Consider the following 27044-nt stretch of genomic DNA (forward strand, 5'->3'; position numbering starts at 1 on the left):
CTAAGGGCAGAAGCAGCTTCCTGCCCACGATCTTCTTGCCTTGGTCTTAATCCCTGATCAGCTCAGACTACCCACACACCTGCTACTGTGAAAGCAATAGCTTCTTTTTTAAAGTGCTCCAGGCTTTGAGGTGCCCGTTGGCTCAGTTGGTTGAGCTCTGATTCTTGATCTCAGCTCAGGTCATGATCTCACAGTTCATGAGATCAAGCCCCTAGTCAGGCTCTGCACTGACAGTGTGGAGCTTGCTGGGGAATCTCTCTCTCCCTCTCTCTCTGCCCTACCCCCTCCACCTCCAAAATAAATAAAAACTTCTCAAAATTGCAGGTTCTGATTCAGTAAGTCTGGGCTGAGGTCTAAGAGACTGCATTTCTAATGAGCTCCATATGATGCTTTTGCTGCTGGTCTGCGGGCCACAAACCCATGGCAAGGTCTTACAAGAGGAACATGGCCATTAAGAGTTTCAACCCCACTGAGGTGCCTAGGTTGGCTCAGTTGGTTAAACAACCTACTCTTGATTTCAGCTCAGGCCAGGATCTCATGGTTCATGAGTTTGAGCCCCGTGCTGGGCTCTGTGCTGGCAGCGTGGAGCCTGCTTGGGATTTTTTCCCTCCACCCTCTCTGGCTCTCCCCTGTGCTCCCACTCACATTTTCTTTCTCTCTCTCTCTCTCTCTAACCAAATAAACATTAAAAATTTTTTCTTTAAATTTCAACATACACATCTTAGTAGGGAGTATTTAGGAGGTAAATACTTCTCTGGTCTTGGACAGGAGGATTTAAGCAAAGGCAGACTCTCATTCTTCAACGTGGAAATGAACTACACCTTTCTCAACAACCACAAAGTTTGCTGAGCTATGGTTGGCAAATGTCAAGAACGTCGAAACTCCAGTCTCCCAAAAAGATGCAGTAATTGTTTTCTACATGAGGAATATCAGAATCATAAAATATTTTGGAAACACATTCTTAAGAAAGAAAAAAAAAAGAGTTCCTCATTTCCATCACACCACAAGGCCTAGAAACACTTTTTTTCATGCTAGGAATGTCCTTTAACAGAGGACCTTACCACGAAATATACAAAGAAATCCTGCTGGCCTACTTAAACAACAAAGGAGTTAGATGAGCTAAGTGAAGGAAAAAGCCGCAAAGAGCAACGGGGTCACAAGAAGACTGGGTATTACCGAGGCATGGCTCCGAATCCATTCTTTCACCAACTGGCCCACACAACACACCTCGTCCTATGGACTCAAAAGCAGTTTCCCATTTGATGTGTGGAAAAGACCTTCATCAATTACTGCTTCTAAAGAAAGAACAAACTGGCCTCAAAAGGAAAAATGAAAACTTTACAGTTTAAAAAAAAAAAGCTATCAGGCTCCACTGTAACCAAGTGATCAAGCTTAACACGACCAATAATAAGATATACAGATATACTGACATCGGGAACCCCTTGATGTGATGCAGGAAAAAAAACCTATCAGTCCTCTAGTATTCTTGACCAAAAAATACATAATTTAATCACCAGGAAATGTGAGAAACAACTTGAGGGATATTCTACAAAGTAACTGACTGGTATTCTTCAAAAGTACCCAAATCATGGAACACGAGGACAGTGTGAGGAATCGCCGCATTCTGGAGATTAAGAAATAATAAATAAATGTAATGCAGGATCCTAGACAAGATCCTGGAACAGGGTTAAAAGAAAAAAAAAGATCAGTAGAAAAACTGGTAAAATTCAAGTAAGATGTATATTTTGGTTACTAGTAATGGAACAATGTCAATTCTTTGGTTTTGAGTTTTCCATAGTTATATAGGAGGTTAACATTAGATGCAGTCAGGTGAGGGATACAGAAGGAATTTTTTTTTCCAACTTCCACCTAAGTCTAAAATTAGCTCAAAAGTAAAAATGAATAAAGTACCGTTTGCTCCCCCAAGAGGCAGAGCCAAGGAGGCCACACCAATGGCTGACATATCAATGGAAAAGCTTGACATTTTTCTTACTTTCAGAAAAAAGACTGGATCCTCTAGGCAGTCTCCCTTCAGTCTACCTTTTCTCAATACCTTGGCTCACAGCTTCTCCTTATCTCTCCAAGGCACTGGATCATTCTTGTAATAAATCAAGGAAAGCCACCAACGCACCGTGGTTCCAATTGTGAAATCCACCTTCTACCCGCCACATAAAGTGAAACCTTACAAAGAACAGCTAGAACATAAGATACTAAGACTGACTGGAAAAGACTCCTGGGGAAATATAGCAAAGCAAAGAAATTAAGGCTTCTCCCATCCTGTGTGAGACTGGGTGGCCATCTCAAACCAGGGAAGGCTGACACACGTAGCGGGCAAAAGTGAGTACATCACCAACTACTAGGCAAGAGGAACCCCGAAGTAGTCCATAAAGCCCTCATCTCCAGCCATCCTGAATACAAGTGGAGTAGGCACAGGACCTCTATTCTGAATCTTGGAAAAGAGATGGGCCAATGGCTCCTCAGTCACAAAGATCATGACAAACTTGTTTCATTACCACTAGTTTTACCACGAGTCACCAGTGTTTACAAGTTAGATATAGAGACCACATTTCAAACCTGACTGATCTCAAAAGATATGCCATGAATAGAACATACAAGATAAAGCCAGACATTAGGAAAGTTTTAACCATGCCCTTCGGTCTGAGAACAGAAAAGTACAGTAGCCACATAATAACCACCACCACCAACACTTACTGAGTGCCTACTGTGTGGCAGACATGGTCTCAAATTCTTAGAACAAGCCTACAGGGAAACCATCACTAACCTTAGTTTACAGGTGAAGCTCAAGTTCAAAGATCTAAAGTGATCTGACAACACAGCAAGTGGTAGGTATAAGATTTGCATCCAGAATTATGTAACAGTAACGATGTTCCTTCCACTCTACGATACTATCTAGGATGTTGTGGAGGACATGAAGTGGCTGGAACCAGCAGAGATACAGAAACCACTGGTACTCTGTGACATGAAGGTGAGAGCTAGTGGCAAAGCCTCCTTAGGGACTTCCATGTTCTTAATGGACTATGCCCATCACAACAGATGGAGGTAAAATAAGCCAAGTTTCTCTTCCACTACCTCACTATGGTTTTCAAAAGTATGAAATATGGTACAAATCAACTCAGCATGTAAGAGACTACTCACTTATCACCAAATCCACGTCCTTTCTTCTTGGCTCAGAGCTAGACTCCCTCTCTAATGTTGCTTGCTGTTGGGTATGGCCATGTACTTGAATTCCAGCCAATGTAATGTAATCAAGAATACTGCTACCAGGGGTGGTCTGAAACGTCCCACATGCAATCCACCTCTTTCTGGATGCTAGAAGGATGATAACCCCCAGAACAACTGTGAGCACCACATGTTGAAGGGGGCGGAATGATCAAGTGGATGGAGATGGAGTCCTTCAATCTCCACTATAAGAGCTGTCTCACCAGAAATACCTGCACTGGTTATTACATGAACAAACACAGTACATCCATAGCTAAAGCTTTCCATGAGAAAACAGTCCCCTAACATAAGTTCCAAGAACCTGTTTAAGCTAGAGAGAAAGCTTCCTGCCACCTTATTTGATAACATGATGAGCACTGACCGTGTCGACAGTTTTATAGTTGTCTCATTGGAATTTAAATCCTCACAAGGATGAAAACAATTTTGACATTGGTGACATGGGCTCTTCAGATCATAGGACCATATAAGAGGATCCAAGGAATTAGTAATTACACATTAACGTTCACATCTTCACAGGCACAATTAGAACCTCTACCTTACAGATGAGGACACAGACTCACAATCCAAGCCACCATTCCTTCTTCTGTGCTCCAGCCCCAAAATTCAAGGCTGTTCCTTGGAAATTCCAACGTACATCTCTCAGTTTTATAGTTAAACCAGCTGCCAGCAAGCAATACAGCCAGGTCTGAAATTCCAATCTGCTAGACAGATATGATACTATCCTCTATGTTAAGTATTTAACACATAAAAGCATAACCTCAGCAAATGCTGGTTTTCTCTACCTCCACTCAGCCACAAACTCTCTACAGACCTCCCACTCTGTCCCTCTCTTCTATGCAAACGTCATGTTCACAAAGCATAAGCACATTTAAATTGTATCCATCCAATATCTAGGTTTGCTCCAGCCAAAGCGCTTTCTCCTATGGAAGGGTTTTATGGTGAGAACTTCTAGGAAAGCCAGCCTCCTTCCATAGCCAGGCTCTGGATAATTTTACTGGAGGGATAATTTCCCCTGACCAGGTCCTCACCGAGAATTGTGCAATAAAAATTCTCCAGTAATTCACACTCACCCAGTGTGACCTCTCTTCTCTTTCTGTTAGTAATAGGAGCTTAGTGGAACACATGGCTTCTCAGAATTAAGGCCACATGCTCCACCTTCCTTGCAACTAGGTGTGGCCTTGTGATCAAGTTCTGGCCATTAGGATGCAAGGAGCACACTCTCCACCTTCTGTTCTCCCTCATGCTGGCTTAGCAAGGGCTGAGGAGTGGACTGTCATGAACCATGGGGCAGAGGGTAACAGCCTAGAGACTGTGGGGCCAGAATACAGAAGAGCTGAGTGAAGTTCTCACAATCTCTCAACCAACTGTTTTCAAACAGTTTCAGGAGAGAAAATTAAGCTTTCCTCTTGTTTAAACCAGTATTATTTTGGTCTTCATTTCAGCCAACCTATATCCCAAACAGTACAGATTCCCCATGGCAGGTGCAGGGAGTTTCCTGGGGGATTTCCATGAGTCCTTGGCTTGTCTTCCAGCCCTGGTTGAATGGCTGTTTCCACTCTCTGGCCTTTGCAGGAGAGCGCATAAGGCATAGTTAGAAATACCTTGCACCAACACTTCCCCACATTTGTCCACAGAATGTGGGCATTAAAATCACCTAGGGACTTACTTAAAACCAAGATTCTTGGACTAAATTCCCAGGGATTCAGATTAATGAAATATAGAACAATTCTTACATTCTGTAGTTCAAACGTTCCTCATGTAATTAAAACATTTAACCAGACCTTCTGTGGCTTCAAGTCCATGGGGATGTGAGGCTATGTGTAGACAAGGCTTCCTTAGGACCCTTCCCCACATTGCCTGCCCACTGCTTCCCCCACAAGACATTGTATGTTCCTCCCTTTCATGTAGTAGTACTCCTTCACACATCTATAGTTCATGTCCCTGGGGCAAAGCTATTCTTCCTAGGTCAAACACCTTAGATGCGCCTCCAGTGATCATCTTCCACATTGCAAATTAGATCCACTGTAAGCCTCTTGACTCCACAATGCCTACTTGAAGAGCTCATTCATTCACCATGTATTATTACGAGTTCAAACTCTTTGAGCACAGCCAAGAACACAAGACTCCTGACGATGAGACCACCAAAACCCACCAGCATCATCTCCAACATTTACCTTCCACCCTGTATTTTTAAGCACTAGTCTCCTTTCCTGGAGTGCTCTTCCCATCCTGGATATCCAGCAAGTTGAACCCACTCTTAAAGATTCAACCCCAGCATCCAACAAATGACAATAAGTATGGTTAGTCCTCTTGACACTGGTGAACTGTCAAAATCTGGCAGGAAATCGAGCTTCATAATTTTAAATGAATCAATTCACACCTCTCTGAGGGGTTTCACGGTCTACATCTGCAGGCCTTGGGCAGACTTGCCCTTAGGGGGACACTTGACCAAGCAAAAAGTCTATGTCATCTATTCAGTCAACACATTAGGCATTTATGCCATGTCACACCCTTCAAGGGCCTGAGGACAGAAAATGAAGTTACCTTGCTGCTAATGGCTTACAGCTATACTATTTGATTTCACGGGAGTTTGATATCCGTTACTCGAGTGTTCCAGAGTCCTGGCTACACCACTGAATGGAGCCATACTACTGACCTTGACCTTTTCAACTTCTGCATGCCCCCTGGGGTCTTTCTGTTTGGCTTCCAAGCCACTACTTGCCTAAACTGCAAACTCATCATCTGTTCCTGTCCATTCCTGGCTTGCCTTGGCCACCTGAACCTGAGGAAGCAGGGACCTGATTAAGCACTTCAATGCCCTTGGTATAAGCCTTAGACAAGAGCTGTACAGCAGTGCCTATGGTCCACAACACTGTATCGTTTACACGAAATTTTGGCAAGAGATTCTTCTCACAAGCAGTAATAATAAAGACATCAGGAGGAAAATTTAGGAGGCAATGGTTAAATTTAGGACCTAGATTATGATGGTTTCCAGGTATGTATTTGTCTCCAGACTCATGAAGTTGTGTTAAATATGTACAGTTCTTTGTTTGGCAATCAAACCTCAATCAAATACTTTAAAAAGAGAGGGGAGGGGAGGGGAGGGGGGAGGAGGAGCCTGAGTGGCTCAGCCAGTTAAGTGTCTGACTTGAGCTCAGGTCATGATCTTGAGGTTTGTGAGTTCGAGCCCCACGTCAGGCTGTGTGCTAACAGTACTGAATTCCCTCTCTCTCTGTCTCTCAAAAATGAACATGAAACAAAACAAAACAAAACAAAAAGGAGGGAAATCGAAAAGAATCGGACCTAATAGTACTGCCTACCCAGGGGAATGTAGGCTAGAGAGAGGCCCTCAGTTCATCTCCTTGAGGATATTTGAGAGCTTTCTGGCGGCTCATCCTCATTTGCTAAGCAAGTGCTCCCCAGTAACATGCAAATGAACAACAGACCAGCCCTGATACTCAGATTAAGCAATACGTGAATCACTACAGAACACAGGCCGAGCCTGTTGGTATGTAGGTTACTGCTGCCCTTTTTGAAAATTTAATTACAGTGTTTGAACATTATCTCATTTTGAAGATCTAGCTACCAAGGCTCAATTAAAATTCCAAGTGTCAAAGTGAGAAGCCCCAAGCGGAGATCTCACTTCATCCTGAGTTTTAAATGTATGAAAACAGTTGGACATTTTACAATCATAACAAGTCCTCTTGGAGATGGACATTATTACCCTACAATCAATTCGAGATGTTTTACAGCCCCTCTGCCAGCACGTGAAACCCCTGTGTACTTCATACGAGAAGCTGGTTCTAAGCTGATAATACTCACTGCAGAAGAATGAATACGTGCACCCCCCTTCCCCGGCCTCATCACACTCGTACTAGAGCTCCAGCAGGCACCTGATGCACCTGACTGCAGTATGGGAGCCAGAGACAAGATGCCCGGGGTGAACTCTAAGCAATGACACTAGTCATCTGTACACTACAGGCAGCCAGCGGGAGAGCAGAGTGGAAGGAACAGAACACCATGCCTTGGCCATCATGACCAGAAATACCATGGATCCTTCCCTTCCTCCACCTCCCTCCCCAAACCACACATCCTCAGCCCAGCAAACTCCTCCTTCCAGTCCCAGGTTCCAGTCCAGTCCAGTTCCAGCCTCCTCCTCTATAAAGCCTCCCTGGACTTCTCCCTAGAAGAATTAGTGGCTTCCCATCAGTGTTTCAACAGTTTTTTTTTTTTCCTGATTGATTCTTTTAACAAAATTTGGTTGGGCACCTAGGAGGTGTCAGGCACTGTTCAGGGTGCCTGGGATGCAGCAGCAAACAACTGAAGTTTCTGCAAGTGAGTTGCTTATCTAATGGATGAGAAGGGGGAATAAGTAAACATACACTACCTAAGAGGATGATAAAGTTTATAAAAACACACAGGAGGGTGGTGGGGATGGAGCATGGCAGGGGTAGGGGAGGGGGCTGTTTTAGGTAGAGCTGTCAGAGAAGGCTTCTTAGACAAGATATGAACACCAGGAAGGACAAGTGAATGAAGTAAGAAATGAAGCCTGCAGGACAACGGCGTTCTTAGACATGGGAAATATGTGCAAAAGCCTTGGGACAGAGGCAAGAGGAAGTGGGACCTGTTTGTGAAACATCAGGAAGGCCACTGTGGCTGACCAACCACATACAAAGTGCAAGCAGGGGACAGAGCACATGGAGACTTGTAGCCATGGTCAACTCTTTGGATCTTCTCTTGGAAGCCATCAAAGGATATAGAGGAAAAGAACAACATGTATGTCGTAATTTCTAATGGGCTCATCTCCCGCAAAGGCCTATCTCAATCTCCCCAGTAACTGAAACAGCGTCAGGTTTATAAAAAAAAAACATTTAAATTTTTTTAATGTTTACTTTTGAGAGAGAGACAGACAGACAGACAGAGTGTGAGCAGGGGACACAGAATCTGAAGCAGGCTCCAGGCTCTGAGTTGTCAGCACAGAGCCCAACGTGGGGCTTGAACCCACCAACTGTAGTATCATGACCTGAGCCAAAATCAGCAGCTCAACTGACTAAGCCACGCAGGTGCCCCTAGAAAAGACATTTAAGAACTCTCAGGAGAAGGAAGAGTGCAGAACAAACACCCTGAACTGGCCACGAGCATACACAGGCACACAGCACTAGCTGTCATCTACCCATCCTTCTCAGGACAGGATCAGCCTCATAAGTTCTGCATGTACCCATGGCTACCTTACATCAGGCCTCATTCAGAAACCTCACTGTTCTCCAAGCTCAGAAATAAGCAATTATTTTCATCTCCCCAAAAACAGAGCACCAAGAGTCACTACTAAAAAAGCTTGCTCAAAATTCTTGGTCCATCAAAACAGCATTCAACAGTGTTGTGGAGTTCAAGTTCCATTGCTACTGTAGTCTGGACTGAGAAGTTCATCTCACCTCCAGTAATGCCCACTACAGAGTTTCCTGAACAGTCTTCCTGGAAGGAGCTCAAGGGATTCAGTGGATTAGCTCTTCATCCCTGAGGTACCATCCAGCTATCATAATTAACTCTTAGAATCCCCAGGGTATTTTGCAAGATGAAATGTTATTTGGAACCCCTAGCAGTTGCTGTACTTACCATATTTTAGAGCCTTTACTAAAGGAAGCGAAAAAAGATTCCTATAAATTCTCATGGCTTTCCTCAAGTTTAAAGTGTCTGAATTTTTCCAGACATTCCACTCATTTCCAAATTCTGGGATCCACACTGGCTTAAAGGAGAATAATTTGATATCAATAAAGCCTGTGGGTTGTGTTTTTCATGGCCTAGATAGCTCAGGAGTGATTTATCTTACCCTCATCTGAAACTAAGAATTTCTAACATCTCATCTGACGGTCTATAAGCAGACAATGCCCCTCTTCTACCTCTTAAACTTGACAGGTGGAGCATGTCCCAGGCACAGCCCTCAGTGCACCATCAAACACTGGTTGGATACGGGACACCTTTGGAGCATTTGAACAGCAGTCTTCAGCAGGCATCTCATTGCCAACCACAGGGAGGTGGAGTGCAAGCATCAATGACTAATGAGACATTTTAACTGGGTTCAACCCCATCAAGCTTCCCTTGGTCTCCACCTGTCAGTTCTGACACCTGACCTATTCCATTATGTTCAGGGTTCTAAGACTCTCCAAGGCTGCCAAACTGCTTCCTTCTATACAGACAGCCCACGGTGGCCTTGAATCAATAATGTACGTGCGGTAGTTCCTAGTGTTAGTTAGAATGCAAATTCAGCCAAAAGATATTAAATACCCCCCCAAAGCACTGTGCAATAAAGTTTGGGAAATGCCACAGTAAGCAACTTTAAGGAACCAATATACTACACTTGTTAAGAAAATGTGCGGAGAAACCAGACACCTAGGTGTGATCCCAGTTCCATCATTTTATTACCTGGGTGACCCTCAACAAAACAAACCAACAATCTCTCATCCACGAAGTAATAATAGTACTATTTTTATCATTTTGTAAGAATTCAAGGATGCATTTGAAGTGCTTAATATAGTGCCTAGTACCTTACTGCATGATTTTAAAGAGCTCTGAATATGCTACTATCATGATTCTCCAAGCAAGAGAGGGAGTGTGTCCTTTTTCCCAAGTTTATGTAATCTCATACCTCTGGTTTTACAAGACTATCTTGCAGGCTGGTGGTCCTTGGAACATATTTGGGAGAAGTCCCACACCAGTCAGTGATGTGTGCCCCGAGTCAGGCTGAAACTACAATCTCAACATGTCTAACGCAGCAACACTAATTATTCATATGAAGCAATACCGCAGTTAAGAGGTGAAAAATGATATTTATGGGCACCCAGGTAGCTCAGTCAATTAAGCACCTGACTTCAGCTCAGGTCATGATCTCACAGTTTGTGAGTTCAAACCCTACATCGAGCTCTGTTCTGAGAGCTCGGAGCCTGGAGCCTACTTCAGATTCTGTGTCTCCTTCTCTCTCAGCCCTTCCCACACCTCTGCACATGCACGCACTCATTCGCTCTATTTCTCTCTCAAAAATAAAAAAAAAATTAAAAAAACAGGAAGGAAAGGAAAGGAAAGGAAAGAAAGGAAAGAAAGAAAAGAAAGGAAAGAAAGGAAAGAAAGAAAAGAAAGAACAGAAAAGAAAGAAAAGAAAGAAAGAAAGGAAGGCAGACAGACATGATTATTTAAAGATAACACAGTGGGTCAAAATCCTTAAAGACCCTCCTGGGCCTTATTTCAAATGCTCATGCTTGGCTTTGTATTCTGACTCTACTTCTTCTATTTGCAAGATTCTGGACAAATTACTCAACCTCCCTGAACAGCAATTTCCTAATCTCAAAAGGTGAAAAATAATCATCTTGGTGGTGATGGGGATAAATGAGATACTGAAGGTCAAACAAGTGGCACACTGTCGGTATCCATTTTCCCCCTTTCACTAGGTCTCAAGACAAGTGGAAATTCAGTCTAAAGGTAGTCACCAGTAAGGGTAATCAGAGGGTAATAGCTGCTAGCCCAAGATTTTCTAAGACAGAAGTCAAAAAGCACCAAAGGACTTCCTGTGCGCTTTTTAAAAGAAGGAATACCGGAAACCTCTACAAGGCGTTTTTACCTCTTGTTGTGTTACCTTGATTCTAAGACACTGAATATACAAGATCCAGAGAGAGATTATCCCATCTTCCCAAAGCAGAAAGCGAAGTACCCAGACTCAAATCAGGAGGAGACAAACGGCCCAGCAATGGTAATTTTCACCATCCCATTTAAACTCCTCACGCAGATCTGTTTTTACAAAGACAATTCTGCTAAAACTCCACTGAGGACTACGCAGCCCAGCTTTTCAAGGACTGTTACTGCATCCTTGCACAGCCACCTATGACCTCTAGCTTAGAAGCCACCATCTCCCCTCAGGAGGTCACTCTCCCATGTTTGGAAACCCTCACCAGCACCACAACCCCTACAGAGGGGGCAGCTGTACCTCCATGGCTGCAAGGGCCAAGCAGGCATCTCACATGCCTCAAGTGAACTAAAAATCACTTTGGGATTTGTGTCTTTTTTTAGCGGTTTATCTTTGAGAGAGAGAAAGAGACAGACAGACAGACAGACAGACACAATAGAATGAGCAGGGGAGGGCCAGAGAGGGAGGCAGAGGATCCAAAGCAGGCTCCATGCTGACAGCACAGAGCCTGACGTGGGGCTCCAGCTCACAAACCATTAGATCATGACCGGAGCCCAAGTCAGATACTTAACCAACTGAGCCACCCAAGCGCCCTCTAGTTGTTTTCTTCAAACAAGTGGTCCCTTTCTTTTAATTAAAACATGAGTACAAGAACTTTTTTTTTCTTAAGTCTACATTTAAAAAAACAAAAAAAACGGCTACCAACACATGGTCTCGCAGTCACATGGAAACAATCAGGACAGCCAGGGGCTGGCAATCCGAAGAACACATGGTCCTGTTTTTCCATGAGAAGCTAGAAAGCTGGATTTTTAGGCCAAATGACCCAATTTTTAAGAGTCAGCCATTAATTCGGAATTTTTAAAAAATTTTTAGCAGAAGAATGTCATAGGGGTCATTATGATGTGAGGCAAATGAAGTCCTTGTGCAAGTCAATTACAGGCCTGCCATTTTGACCTTTATCCTCAAGTCTGTGCTCATCAACAAATCCTGCAAGGCTACCCTTCAATGGGAGCTTGCCAAGGTCACTGCTGTGGCTCCGTGCAGTTTCTGTCCTAGGGTGTGCACACCAGCCACAACGATCTCCTCGGCGTGTTGCTCCCACATACCGTATACTCCCCCCATTTCTGGGTCACAACTGTCTTCTTGGGAGGAGACCCTTCACCTGTCAGGGCAGGCTATTACTGGCTGGAATAAGTTTGTTCGGGTCATCTCCAGACGACCTGACAATTGTGCAGGTGGTAAACTGCCAATTCCGTCCTACCAAGCTATGATTATTGGCAACCAATTCAGTCAGTGAAGGGGGCAGATCTAAACAAACAGCACTAGCAGAGTTCATTTATTCAAAGAATTATGTGATTGCAGCTTCAAATTATGAAGTCATTTTGATTTCCAAGCAACAGTTCTCATGGATGGGTAAATTTTCTTGGCATATGGTTGGTGGTCAGTAAGTGATTTGGGACCTGAAATTATATGGCCTATATAAATATCACACCTGGTCATTTATGAAGCACTCATATACTGAAATTGTCAAGGCAGCTATTACTGTTAGCATCTCCTCAACTAGAACACCTCACTTTCCTCACCCTCAATTTACAAAGCTCCATACACACCATCAGTCTATCCCTTGAGCACAGCAGGCTGGATCTTGCTGCAGGACCACTGTACTTCCAGTCTCTTCTACCTAGGACACTCCTCTGATTTACTCATCATCGGCCCCTTTCCTGGATTCAGTTTAAGTGTCTGATCCTCACGGAACCTTCTTTGGCAGTCTCCCTTCTCCACTGACCTGTCACTCATCCCTTGTCTGTTCTAGCTTCCTCCTTGACATTTGTCATTAGGTTTAATTTTGCCCACATTTATCTGACTTGCCCCACTAAACGCAAGCTTCCCGAAGACAAGTCACTTGCATATCGTCTTCACCACTGCAGAGTCCAATGCTCCTGCCCACAGATTATTGTGTAACACAGCTAAGTAATTGATGAATAATGAGTTCCCATGTAACAGGTAAGTAAGCTGAGGTGCAGGGAGGGGCCTGACCAAGAGCTCTTGGGTATTCACAGTCAGAACAGAGACTTGAGCTCATGTCTTCTAACTGTAGGCCCAGCAACCATGCCATGGCATCACCCACATCAATGGATTCACAGTCTGGACTGCCTTCCACCCAGAACTCAGCAAGTCACAGGATTAAATCTTTCATCTGTGAAGAGGCTTATCTGTCCATATTTCTCTCCACAGAACCAAATGAAGGAATACATATTACCCAGACATGCACGTGTTTTACAACTACTAATTCCAAGGAAAGTCAAAGACAATAGTTCCAATTCTCTAGAATTCCAATGAACTTAAATGATTTTATGCATAAATATTAATGAAATTCTGACTTTTTTACTAAAAAAAGTAAAGGTTAATGGCTTCATTTGCTGTTTTTCCATTTCTCAGACACCAGGCAATCCAAAATCTAATATGCATACATACAAGCATGAGCAATTTGCCCAAAACATTATACTCTATTGCTATGATACTTCCACTCTTCAATTAAGGTCAAAAGTCATCTGAACAGCTTCATTTCTTCCGTCAAAGACTTAAATTTTACTTAATTAGTGTGTTCCTGAAAAACCTTATTTCCCTGACGTGAGATCCTTCCACTCATTTTCATTTCGGTCTGAAAATGACTACTTGCTAACGCATACTACAGCCTTGAAACTGTCCCTGGAAGCAATGTCTCCACTCTGCTGGGTGTAAAGGTAAAAAGGATAAAAACCCAGATTCCAGGTGTCTTGTCTCCTAGCATTTGGAAGAATCTCTAGATTAGTATTTTCATTTTAGCTGTTTCCTCCAAGGAGCCACCTCCATCTAAAAGCAAGTGATCCCATTTACCAGAGACTATTTCCCATGCTTTATTACCCTTTTTAGCTTTTCTAGGATTTAAGCTTATTTATTTATCAAGAGCGAGAGAGAGCGAGAGCGAGAGCGAGCGAGAGTGAGCAAGAGCAAGAGCGAGCAAGAGCGCTGGCAGGGGATGAGCAGAGAGAGAGGGAGAGAGAATTCCAAGCAGGCTCTGCACTTCCAGCACAGAGCCCAACCTGGGGCTTAATCCCACAAACCGTGAGATCATGACCTAAGCCAAAACGTGAGTCGGAAGCTTAAATGGCAGAACAACCCAGGTACCCTGCTTTTCTAGATTTTTAACTTTTTCAACTGAAAACTAGAACAAATTCAGGGAACTATGCCATGTGACATGAACACAGGGATAAAACAAGACCTGCACCCTCCTTCCCTTCCTGCTTAGTACAAAGAATTCCCTATAGCCTGAGCTAGAACCCTTGGTATCACCCTTGACTCCTCCCTGTCTGGCCCCCAACATCCCACATTGAACAACAACCAGTTCACTCTACCTATTATCTCTGAATCCACTTCCCTCTATCTACAACACCATTATCTGACCTAGTCTAGAACCCTTCCTCTTGGTTAAAACCTAGGCTCTTCACAGCTGCAGCCACCTCCTACTGGCCCTCTGGCTCCAGTCTTGTCCTCTCCAGCTGCCTCCACCAAGCAGCCAGTGTGATTCTTCAGAAACAAATCATGCCCACCTACACTTAAATCCCTTCCATAGCTCCCAATTGCTTCAAGAAGAAACACCAAACCCTTTTAACTGCCTAAAAGCCATTCATCATCTGGCTTCTTGCCTGACTCTCCAGGTTCCCTTCTTTCCACACCTTGCTCCTTCTGCCCTACCTATGCTCTCCCCACCCTCAATTAACACAGCATTTCCTTCAGTTCTTTGAAGGCACCGTGATCTCGCCCATCTCTTGCCCCTTCACTCATGCCCCATCCAGAACCCTCTCCCTCCCTCTCATCTTCTAGATGGATTTCTACTTATTTTGCCTGTGCCTCTCAGTGGGCAATAGAAGGCACCCCACACACTGATCCCTGAGTCCTCTCATCAGAGGACTAACTATACATTTTGGGGTTTGACTATCTTCATCACTGTGTGCCTCACAATTGTAGCCCAGCATGTAGCACCACACAACAGTATTTGCAGAGTTTCCATTAACATTTCCTGGATGTTGAAAAGGGAGCTTACAGTCTAACCCAAGCATAGTCCTAAATCCAAGTCCTCTCCATTGTGTTTGGAATGTGGAGACTTGTCAGTAATACTTCCAAAGCAGCATGGCTAGATCCTGCTTAGGGCAAGATTCCAATGTGAAGGTTGTTCCCTACCTTCCCAAATGCAAGCCACATAACAACTGAAAACAGCTACTTCTTAAATACACCTTTACACTGGATTCTCCTCGAGGAAAGAGTTAAATTTTCAAGTTTACGTAAAAAGTTCCATTACTGGAAATGTACTTTTAATTGTCCCAGGCCAAAGTCCTCTTGGGCTGGCTTCACCAAACCATGTAACACTCTTTTAGACGGTCCTCCCCCCACCTCCTATCCTCCGTTCTGCCAATTCAATTATCTGAGAGTACAAAATAACTTAAATATTAGCTGAAATCATTCATAATTAAGAAGGCAAACCCGCTCAGAAATTATAGAATGCATTCCAGGAGAACAACCCATTACTCTGGATTATCACAACCTCCCAAGGTGAAAACCTAAGCCCTATTTCGAATGGTCAGGAAGTCCCAATACCTACCTTTTTTCCTTCTGAAGTGTTTGGGGGAAGAACTAGCAGATATGAAAAGCAGCCATGAAGAGAGGAAGGAGAATGACACTTGTGTAGGGCCTTGATAGGAGACGTGGGGGGAACCATTAACTCCAGCACTCCTGTTGGCCTCTCGAGGACTCCATGGCATAGTAATGGATACCTTCACTTTACACAAAAGGATTCTGAGGCAAATTAATTCCTAAAGCTCACAGATCTGGTAATTGATAGAGCCAGGAGTTGAACCCAGGTCTATCCGGCATCAGAGTGGAAAGTTGTTTCCACCACAATAACTCCAGAAACTAAAGGGTATCTTTTGAAATATAAAGTTTCATTCGATAAGAAAGAAAGGCCCTCTTAGGAAACCAAAAATGTCCTCTTAATCTTCTCACAGAAGTGTTCCACAGAAAGCTTTTTCTCAGACCCCTTGCTTTCAGCTTCCTAATTATGCTCAGACTTAATTTTATCTGTAATTTAGGAATAAAATAGAAAAGCAGAAGATTTACCATTTTATCTTATAGATTTGTGTACACTGGCAGAACGTTCAATTAGATTTAATCTATGTTAATTAAGCTTTCCATTTTAGCAAAGCTCTGTATTAACCCACTTGAATCAGGAAAAATAAACTTTAAATCTGCAATGATATTAAGAGTTCAGAAAGACAAATTCATCTTTGTTGCTCTTCCAATGTGCTCTATTGGTACTTTAAAAAAAATTCATGAAATTTGAAATACAGATTAGAATTAATAATGGAGTGCCCATTACTTGAAAGTATACTTCAACTGCTACCTGCAGGTACATTTTCAATCGTCCCTATATTTAAGTTTTCCATTTCATTTCATCTACTCACTTAAGATCTTCATGGGAACTCAACTGGCTCAGTTACCTAGGGAGTTTCCAAATATTGCTGTGCCGAGAAGTTCACTCCTGGTTTAAGGCATCAAAATCTCCCAGATGATCCACCTCTGACTGCTGGATCCCCGTCGGGTGAGAGAGATGTCTGCCTTTGGCTAGAAAAGAATTCAGCACTTAAAGAACTCTTCTGCCATTAATTCAATAATGGCCTTGCCTTAGAGTAGCCAGAAGCCTAGTAGAAATTGGAAACCATGATTCCCAGAACAGTAAATGCAGTTTCTCTGGCCCCCGGCTTTGGAAAAGGCAATTGGATGATTACTTCCCATGGAGCACATGATGACTGAGGAGAGTGTTCAGATCCCGTATGCTGTTCCCCCATTGTGCTTCATCAGCAAAGGGAACTTTTGACTGAAAATTGAATGCTACCAGAAGGTTTAGGTGATAGACATCATTTTCCTTTAACCACTGAACTAAAAAAAATTAACTGTATGTTTATCTGCCCTCTCCTCAGCATCCTGCTTTCCCTCAGTATCAAAATTCCACTTCAATGCCACAATCCTCATGGCTTTTGGGCAGGTCCTGTTAGGTACCAAGAACTATGCTAGATGTTTTACAAAAATACCTCTAATCCTGACAAAAAATTCCAAGATATTATTCATTTCAGTCTCCAGATATCAACACCTTTGCCCTTTTCACTGTCTTCTACAATATGTAGTCTATCCAAGGCAATATCTGTGCCTGGGAAAATATATTCCATGTGAACCTCTGAAACTGGTCATGAAATTTAAGCAACCCTAACCAGGGATGGAGAAAACAAATTGTTGATATAGTCGGTGTTTATTAAGTACATACTATGTACATAAAAGTACTACATGTTTAAAAAAAAAAAAAAACAACCTTGTGATACAATCTCTCACCTACACTACTTTCCTAATTTGGGCACAGACTAAACTGGAAACATCCCAAACAATCAAGACCAAGACTGCCTAGTTATTCCAATACCCATGTTCTCTCATCTTTGGCACAATTCTAGACCAAATTTCCCAGTACTAGCCAATGAGATGTGGTACAGTTCATGCCTGACCTTTCCAGGCCTGACCCTTAAGCCCACCAAAGGAGAACAGGACAAAGTTCTAATCATAGAAAGCTATTGGTCTACATCTCTCAGGTCATAGTTCAAGTGGCAAATAAGTACACAAGTGGCAAATTCAATAACACAACTGGGAAGTGTTACATATGAAGTTATATCTGTATGTATCGATACTCACACAAAAACTACCCATTCATTTAAATGTGCCACCAAAAACATATTTAACATGTACAAGTCACCAGAAAAAAATTCAGCGATCTCAAATCTATAAATGTTACAGCACTTTTTTTTTTCTTCAATAAAACTAGAAGTCACACATTAAAAATTTCAAAGTGATTAAACACTTAAACATTCCATTATGGGTCAAAGAGGAAGTCAAGCTGAAATTAAGAACTACAGAAAAATACAGAAAAGGAGAACTATAGCAACGTCAATGAGCTGCATTCATAATAATACTCAGAAGAAAACATGAAGCCTTCAGTGATTTTACTAAATACTGAAAACATCCAAGCAGCTACTAAAAATACACAAAGTGATCAAAAAGGAGGCAAGAAGCAGAAATCAATGGATTTTAAAATGAAAAAGACTTAACCAATAAAAGAGCAGTTTCATTAGAAAGGCCAATAAATTACACACCCCATGATAACCCTGTCCAAAAAGGAAATACAGGTATTTCCCATTACAAATATAAAAAGAATATGATGTCCAACTATTTGCCCCCCCAAAGACACAGCTCGATGAAATGATTTTGACAAAATGTAAGTTGACCAATAAGAGCTTAAAATTATCTAAAATACCATAAGAGAAATGGAAAATGAACATTTTAGTAGTGAAAGATTTCCTAGCCTCCACAAAAAACAAGTATCAGCCCATATCCTTTTCAGGTCAATTCTACCAGAAACATTTATAGAAGAAGTATTACCAATAAACTTAAAGTCCAGAAAGGAATTCAAAAAGCCTCAAGTTAACACACACAAATCTACTATCTCACTTATTAATGAGTTCCTAAGTGTGTAATGAATTTCCTGTCAAGTGTTCAAGACCATGCCTCTTTTATCGGTGCTTGAACACTAGTTACTACTATTAGTGTTACTACTGTTTTTAATATTGTTGCAAAAATCCCAAAGACAACATTAGTAGATGTATTTAAGGATTTTCCCCAGGAAGAGTTCAACATTATGGACTCTAATGTGATTCTGTTACTTTCATGTTTTTCTCCCTTTCATAATCTCAAGAGGTACACTGAAGAGGTATTTAATAAAATGTAACCACTATTCATTTTTTGGCCTTTCAGTGTATTGGAAATAAAGTTAAATTTCCTTCACACAGGACTACATGTATATACATACCTATATTCTTAGATGTAGGATAGATTGTTTAATATAAGGTCTGGTAGTTTCTGATCAGATTAGGTACATATTAAAGACAGAATTATCAGCAGGCTTCCTGTCTTTTGCAAGGACCTTTAATCTGTTTTTTATTCATCACAATTATAGAGATTCAAGAAAATGGGACACAAATGGAATAGCTGATAAAAATACTGTAATTGGAGAGACATTTTCAAAATACAAAATTGAATCCTTCAATCAAAGAGGATCATCTTTAAAAAAAAAAAAAAAAACTAAAACTCAAATGCCTGGCACATAGTACACAATCAGCAAGTGTTGGCTTACAAGGGGGAAAAAAAAAACAAAACCACTGCACACAGCTTAAAGTCAGGTAAAGATTCAATGCCAAAACTAGACAAAGGCATCAAAAGAAAACTATAGACCTGTAGCTCTTATGAATATTGATATAAGAATTCTCAACAATATACTCTTAAGTCCAGGAATACAGAAAAAGTATTATACAACATGACTAAGTGGGATTTATCCCAGAAATGCAAGCTTAGTGTAACATCCAAAATTCAATTAGTATAATACACCACATCAGTAAGGAATAGAATAAAAGCATGATCATCTCCATAAATGCAGAAATAGCACTTGAAAAAATACCCTTTCATGATGAAAAACAAAAACAAAACAATAAAACAAAAAGGAAAAAAATTTTTAAAAACCACGCCACAAACTAGGAATGGAAAGGAACTTCAGCCTGGTTAACAGCATCTAATACAGAGCTAACATCAAAAATGAAACATGAAAAGTTTTCAAGACTATCTGTTCTTACCACTTCTATTCAACATTGTACTCCAAGTTCTAGACAAGCCAATTAGGCAAGAAAATAAGAGGCAACCAGACAGATATAGTTTTACTTCTTTCTGTCCAATTTGCAGATGACAAGATCTTACATGTAATAATTAAGAGAAATCCACTCAAAACTAATCAAATTAGTGAGGTTAGCAAGCCTGCAGGATAGAAGTTCAACATGCAAACATCAAGTACATTTCTATAAAGTAGCCATGAGCCAAATGAGATTATGAAAATAATTCCTTTTATCGTATAATTTTGTATGCCATTATAATTCAAAAAATAAACAAAACCCATGCAAAACTTATACTCTGAAAGCACAAAACATTGTTTAAAAAATAGAGAAAACCTAAATAGAAAGACAGTCCAGGGGCGCCTGGGTGGCTCAGTCGGTTAAGCGTCCGACTGCAGCCCGGGTCACGATCTCGCGGTCCGTGTGTTCGAGCCCCGCGTCGGGCTCTGGGCTGATGGCTCAGAGCCTGGAGCCTGCTTCCGATTCTGTGTCTCCCTCTCTCTCTGCCCCTCCCCCGTTCATGCTCTGTCTCTCTCTGTCCCAACAATAAATTAAAAAAACGTTGAAAAAAAAAATTTAACAAAAAAAAAATAAATAAACGTTAAAAAAAAAAAGACAGTCCAGGTCTGGAGATAATTTATTATTACTAAAATGGCAATAATCCCTACATCAATTTATAGATTGAACATAATCCCTTTGAAAATCCAGCTCACATCTTTACAGACATTAAAAAGGCAGCATTATCTACAACAGCCAAACTATGGGAAGAGCCCATAACTGATGAATGGATACAGATGATGTGTTATATATACACAATGGAACATTACTCAGCCACAAAAAAAAATAAAATTTTGCCATTTGCACCAGTGTGGATGGAGTTAGAGTATTAAGCTAAGCAAAATAAGCCAGTCAGAGAAAGACTCTAGGATTTCACTCACATGTAGAATTTAAAAAACAAATGAGCACAGGAAAGGAGGAGGGGAAGAGAAAGAGAGAGAGATAAAAGAAACAGACTCTTAACTATAAAGAACGAACTGATGGTTACCAGAAGGGAGCGAGGGTATGGGTTAAAAGGTATGGGGATTAAGGAGGGCACTTGTGATGAGCACCAAGTGTTGCAGGTATTGAATCACTACATTGTACACCTGAAACTGTTAACAGGAATTTAAATGAAACTTAAAAAAAAAAAAAAGTTGGTCCTAAACTCATTTAGGAATTCAAGGACTGGAGCATCCAAAACAACCTTGAAAAACAAAGTTGGAGGGCTCACATTTCTTAATATCAAAACTTACTAGAAAGTTACAATCATCAAAATAGTACCAGCAGCAGGACACTTATCAATGGAATAGAATTCAGAGCCCAGAAATAAATCTCCCCATTATAATTAATTGATATTTGATCTTTGACAAGGGAGCCAAGATAATTCACTGGGGAAAAAAATACTCCATATATGGTGCTGGAACAACTGGTTATCCACTTGCAAAAAGATGAAGTTGGACTGCTACTTCACACCAGACAGACAAAAATAAGTTATAATCTATCCAAGGCATAAAGAGCTAACCTTACAAAATTTTTAAATAAATTCTAGAAGTCTCTTTTTTTTTTTTTTTTTCAATGTTTATTTATTTTTGGGACAGAGAGAGACAGAGCATGAACAGGGGAGGGGTAGAGAGAGAGGGAGACACAGAATCAGAAACAGGCTCCAGGCTCTGAGCCATCAGCCCAGAGCCCGACGCGGGGCTCGAACTCACAGACGGTGAGATCGTGACCTGGCTGAAGTCGGACGCTTAACCAACTGCGCCACCCAGGCGCCCCTAGAAGTCTCTTTTTTTAATATTTATTTTTGAGAGAGAGAGAGAGTGCACGCATGCGAGCAGCAGAGGGGCAGAGAGAAAGAGAGGGAGACACAGAATCTGAGCTGTTCGAACTCAGCTGTCAGCACACAGCCCCATGCAGGGCTCGAACTCATGAACTGTGAGATCATGACCTGAGCCAAAGTCGGATGCTTAACCGACTGAGCCCCCCAGGCATCCCAATCCTAGAAGTTTTAATAGCCTCATATGAAGAATGGCTTCTCAGAACAAAAGCAACAGCAACAAAAACAACAATAACAAAAAAACAGATATACTGGACATCCAATTTAAAAACTTAAGGTTTCCAGGAAGTAAGACAATCCACAAAGTTGGAAAAATCTAAGTCAGGTTTCTGAGAAAGGGACTTGGATCTCTGAGTATTACAAATGATAAGACAACCCAATTAAAACAGGCAAATGACCTTAATAGTTATTTCTCCAAAGAAGATATATAAGCAGCCAGTAAAACATGAAGACTCTCAACATCATTTGCCATCAGGAAATAGAACTCAAAACCATAGTGAGGGGTCATATCACACCTATTAGGATGGCAACATCAAAGAGAAAGACAGTTAACTAGTAAGGATATAAAAAAAAAAAAGAACTGGGACTCTCTTACACTGCTGGTGGGAATGTGAAATGGTACAGGTACTTTGGAAAACAGATTGGCAATTTAGCAGTTAAACACAGATACCACTTGACCCAGCCATTCTACCTCTAGTTATACACCCAAGAGAATACAAACATATGTCCACAAAAAAAAAAAAAACCTGTACATAAAACTTCACAGAATTATTATAATCACCAAAAACTGGAAAAAAAATCAATGTCCAATTGATAAATAAAACATGGTATATCCAAACAATGCAATATTCTACAATTCAAAAAAAATTAATACTGACACACACTATCACCATGAAAGAGCCCTGAAAACATCCTAAATGAAAGCCAGTCACAAACACCATATGTTGTTGGATTCCATTTATATGAAATGGCCAAAATAGGCAAATCCACAGAGCTAGCAAATAGAGGAGTGTTTGCCTAAGGCTGGGTTACTAATAGGGAGACTCGTGAGTGACAGCTTAAAGGGTGAGATTTCTCTTGGAGGTAATGGAAATTTGTAAAAGATTGCATTGAATGCATAACTCTGAGTATACTAAAACAAACAAAAAAACAAAAAACAAAAAAAACTGAGACATAAAATTTTTTTAATTTATCTAGAAAATCTAAGTGCCCATATCCCAATTGTTGCAAATATTTATTTAATTCATCTGGATCATGAATGATTCAATGCAGATCACGTGATTAAGAACTATAAAAAGAACCCAGGGAGTCTCGCTTTCCAGTCTGTCAGATCCCTGACAGATTCCAATTTATTTTTCCAATCTGCCAGGTCCCTAAACCCTCTGCTATGAACCAAAAACCTCAAAATCTTGGTCATCATTTACACCTGGTCAGATATCCATGACAAATGTCTCCAAGACAATTTGCTTCTCTAGACACAGTTATCCTGGTAAACAATAAGAAACCTGAAAAATGATTGAAAATTCTCTATTATAGATGGGAACATTGCTGGCTTCAAATTGCCTAATTCCTAAAAATATACTATCGTATGTTCCTCTTCCATACCACAGATCTCCTTAATTGGATGAATATCTCTTTAAGGGTGGAAACCAGGTCTTCTTTATTACCCATAACCAGTATATTACAGATTCAGTCAATTCTCTCTTTTTTATGTTTGTTTATTTATTTGGGGGTGTGGGGAGAATGCGAGCAGGGGAGAGAGGCAAAGAGAGAATCCAAGATGGCTCCATGCTGTCAGCGCACAGCCCAATACAGGGGTCAATGACACAGGCCTCGATCTCACCTACCATTCGATCATGCCCTGAGCCAAAATCAAGAGCCAAATTCTTAACTGACTGAGACATCCAGGTGCCCCAATTCAGCCAATTGGTTTTTTTTTTTATTATTATTTTTAATATTTATTTATTTTTGAGACACAGAAACAGAGTACAAGCAGGGGGCAGGTTGGGAAGTAGAGAGAGACAGAGAGTGAGACACAGAATCTGAGGCAGGCTTCAGGCTCTGAGCTGTCAGCACAGAGCCCGATGCAGGGCTCAAACCCATGGACCATGAGATCATGATCTGAGCCAAAGTCAGATGCTTATCCAACTGAGCCACCCAGGCACCCCTCCAATTCTTTATACTTTGCCTTGATTAGACCAAACATGGAAGAAGGCACCACAGAACTCCAAAGGGGAGGGGAATGTTCTATATCTGCATGTTTATTGTTTTTCAGTCAAGACCTGAGGTTTTCCTAGTACAATGAAAAATGATCAGATGATTCTCTATTCAATGATCCTCAGGTTCTATTAGAAACCTGCTAGGGAAGAGAAGGTGGCATCAGAGGACTCTGTGGCAACACAAGTTTTTGGATTTGGGGTTTTTTTTAAACCTTTACTAAAAGGAGTTCTGTTTTTTAAAAGATTTCAGGGGCACCTGGGTGGCTCAGTCGGTTGAGTGTCCGACTTCAGCTCAGATCATGATCTCGCGGTCCGTGGGTTCGAGCCCCGCATCGGGCTCTGTGCTGACCGCTCAGAGCCTGGAGCCTGTTTCAGATTCTGTGTCTCCCTCTCTCTGACCCTCCCCTGTTCATGCTCTGTCTCTGTCTCAAAAATAAATAAATGTTAAAAAAAAATTTTTTTTTAAGATTTCAAAAGAGGGGCACCCTGGGTGGCTCAGTCGGTTGAGAGTCCAACTTTGGCTCAGGTCATGATCTCACAGCTTGTGAGTTCAAGCCCCACATCAGGCTCTGTGCTGACAGCTCAGAGCCTGGAGCCTGCTTCGGATTCTGTGTTTCCCTCTCTCTCTGCCCCTAACCCACTCGCATTCTGTCTCCATCTCTCTCAAAAATAAATAAACATTAAAAAAAATTTTTTTGAAGATTTCAGAAGAGAAAAACCCTGAAAGTAGCTTTAAATTTTTTGCTTAGACAAGAAGAAATGTGTATTTATTAAGAGCAGGCCACTTCACGTGCACAATCATCTTTCACCTTACAGCAACCTGCAAAGTAGATGACCACCTCCCTTTTTCTGACCAGGAAACTAAGCTGAGACATGAAACAGTGCCGAAGAGCCTGAACCTCCAGTCTCCATCACTCCAACTCTGAGGTCTGCTCTTTCTACAATGGTTGGCCATTCCACTTCCTTCTCACCTGTCTTTGGGAAGATCCCCCCTCTGCTTTAATTGAGAATAAAGACTCTACATTCCACTCTCAGACACTTAGATGGCCCTCATACTGAGGCAGCCCTCACCCCCAACTCCACTACGTTGCCCCAATGGAACAAGCATGTCACCCTTTCATGTCTGTGAAGCCGACACTGGCTTGACGCCTCCACCTTTGAGTGACAAGAACCTATACTTCCTCCTAATCTATACCACACTTGGCCTCGAAGCCATACCTCCTGTCCAACACATGCTACCTCTCTTTCTCTGGGCTGACCCACAAACAGCCAATTTATTACGCTGACAACATCCCTTCAGAAGAAGGAGCAGGGTCCATCACATCCCTTTGAGGCTGAGATCGAACTCAACGATTGAAAAGAGAACTTTTGGTCCTCACCTCTGCTGAAGATGTACATGGAGACCCTCTGCTCCAGCAAAATTGGTCCATTCCCTGCACCTCTCCACCCTGCCCCCAAAAGTTCCATTTTCCTACATTTCTCCTGTAGCTGCCCACACTGTTCTTCCTGTTTAATACATCCTTCTGTTTCCCTGACCTGCCAGAATTCTGGCCCTTCCCAGAGCCATCACTCTGTGTGATCTTCCCGAGCCATCACTCTGTGTGATCTCTGTGTGAATTTGGGAGCAAGTGATTTCAGCACTTCAAGGAAATGCTCCCAGGAGAGGAGGGTAAGGACAGAAGGAGCAGACATGGAAGCTTCAACCTACCTCCATTCCAGGTAGCACTTGAGGATTCAAACGTCAGAACTGGTCTGGCCTTAAGGCCTCCAAAGCAAGGGAACAAGGCTTCCAACTCCTACACTCTGTCAATCATAGACTACAGGCTGCCTGGGGGATAAATGAACTCCAAGACACTTCTGTTCTCTGTGTAGTGGCTACAGAGGCCAACAGGCAGTGCTCTGAGGAAAGTTAAATGCCAGCCTTCAGAAGCAAAGCCCATAAAAACCAGGCAAAGGGCACAGAGAACCTACAAGAGATCTGAGGGGAGGGTACCTACCATGTCTGCTGCAAGGTAGGTAGGGCAGCTTCACAGCATGTGACCAGTGGGTTGCACAAGATCCTACACTCTGAAGGGTTCCACTGTGCCATCACCATCTGGAAATTCTTGGTAACTTTGCCTTTGACTTTGTGTTTTGTAAATCAAGTCCCAAGAGAGGATGGAACACTCAATGGGCTGGGAGCTTCTGTTCCTGGGAAGCTCTACCTCCCACCTCCCTGGACAGGTTCTCAGTCACAGGCTTCACTGTTCCCTGGTATCCAAGCCCACGGGTACACGTAGGCTGTGGACTACTAAAGTTAGTATTAAAAACTAAAATTGGCCAGGAGGCTCAAATTCAAGATGGTGCCACAGGAAGATCCTGAATTCAATTCTTCCCACAGACATTCGGAGTCTACAGCTACTTATGCAACAATTTCTTCTGGAAAAAAACCGAAGTCCAGCCGAGCTCAGTGAGCAAATAAGGAAAAAAGCATCCACATGGAAGCAGGTAGGAGAGGCTGGGACACAACCTCACTATAAACCCTACCCTTGGCATGGAGACCCACAACCAGGAGGGAACTCAAAACCCAGAGCTTCTACCGTAGGGGCTAAGGGTTTGAACTCCACATTGGGAAGCCTGGCTTTTGAGACCTGTACTTCTGAGACAAGCCCCCATGTCCACAAGCCCCCAAAGCTGTTATGATCTGAGAAACTGCTCTTGAAGGGCTCCTGCACTCAGACTCATGAGGTCGGGGCCCAGCTCAGAGGCAGCTGATCTGCCCAGACTTTGAGGAAAAGCAGCTCATTCGCGTATATTGAAGCATTGCCCTGAGGGGCTGGCATCTAATTTAACACATCCAGGAGCCTGTGGGAATACTCTCCAGGACCACGACTAGGGGGTGCCATCCTCACTCTCCTCCTCTGCTGTGCTCCAGCCAACGAGTGCCGCTTCACACCTCCCTCTGCCACATTCCTGAGCACCACCCTCTCCCAGAAGGGAGCTTTTACACTCATCTGGTGCCTGAGTTTTTTTGTGGCCGCTGCTCAGGGGACACTACTTGATCACCTGGTTCTAAAACCCACAGGAAGTTTGCATTCCCAGGTCCCAGGGGACTTAAACAATGGGAGAGAGGTGGGCAGACGGAAATATGCTGCCAAGTCTCTCTGTAAAAGAGGCCCATTTGTTTGCCCAGGTGCTTTGGCCTGGGGGCGGGCTTCTGGATTGGCACACTTTAGAGACCTATGGAGGAAGCCTTCAGAGAGTGG

General features: G+C 42.3%; 1 protein-coding gene across 2 annotated transcripts in view; it reads right to left on the reverse strand.

Moving 5' to 3' along the window:
• NELL1 (neural EGFL like 1) overlaps window positions 1–27044 on the reverse strand; it is an 877378-nt gene that overhangs the window by 764904 nt on the left and 85430 nt on the right. The window lies entirely within an intron of this gene.

Source organism: Puma concolor, chromosome D1 (assembly GCF_028749965.1).
Source record: "Puma concolor isolate L17-30 chromosome D1, mPumCon1.1.hap2, whole genome shotgun sequence".
Classification (NCBI taxonomy): Eukaryota; Metazoa; Chordata; class Mammalia; order Carnivora; family Felidae; genus Puma; species Puma concolor.